This window comes from Lupinus angustifolius, unplaced genomic scaffold (assembly GCF_001865875.1).
Source record: "Lupinus angustifolius cultivar Tanjil unplaced genomic scaffold, LupAngTanjil_v1.0 Scaffold_553, whole genome shotgun sequence".
In the NCBI taxonomy this organism is placed as follows: domain Eukaryota; kingdom Viridiplantae; phylum Streptophyta; class Magnoliopsida; order Fabales; family Fabaceae; genus Lupinus; species Lupinus angustifolius.
The window spans coordinates 94,109-94,704 of record NW_017727896.1 but is presented as its reverse complement, the minus strand read 5'-3'; positions in this window follow the sequence as shown (position 1 = coordinate 94,704).

Sequence of the window (596 nt, the reverse complement as noted above, 5' to 3'; positions counted from 1 at the left end):
TCCTCATGCTCATCCTCATCTTCGTCCTCACCCTCATCCTATCCTAATCCTCATCCTATCCTCGTCCTCATCATATCCTCGTCCTCATCCTATCCTCATCCGCATCCTCATCCTCATCCTCATCCTACCATCCACTTCATCCTTATCCTCTTCCTCCTCCTATATTTGTCCTCATCCTCATCCTATCCTCATCCTCATCCTAATCCTAATCTCCTCCTCCTCCTCCTCCTCCAATTCCTCATCCTATCCTCATCCTCTTGCTACCCTCATCCTATCCTCCTCCACATCCTCATCCTCATCCTATCCTCATCCTCCTCCTCCAATTCCTCATCCTATCCTCATCCCCATCCTCATCCTACCCTCCTCTTCATCCTCATCCTCTTCCTCATTCTCATCCTATCCTCTTCCTAATCCTCATCCTCCATGTCCTCATCCTCATCCTATCCTCGTCGTTATCTTCTTCCTCATCCTATCCTCATCCTCATGCTCATCCCCATCCTCATCCTACCCTCCTCTTCATCCTCATCCTGTTCCTCATCCTATCTTCATCCTTATCCTCATCCTATCCTCTTCCTCATCCTCATCCCCATCCTCAT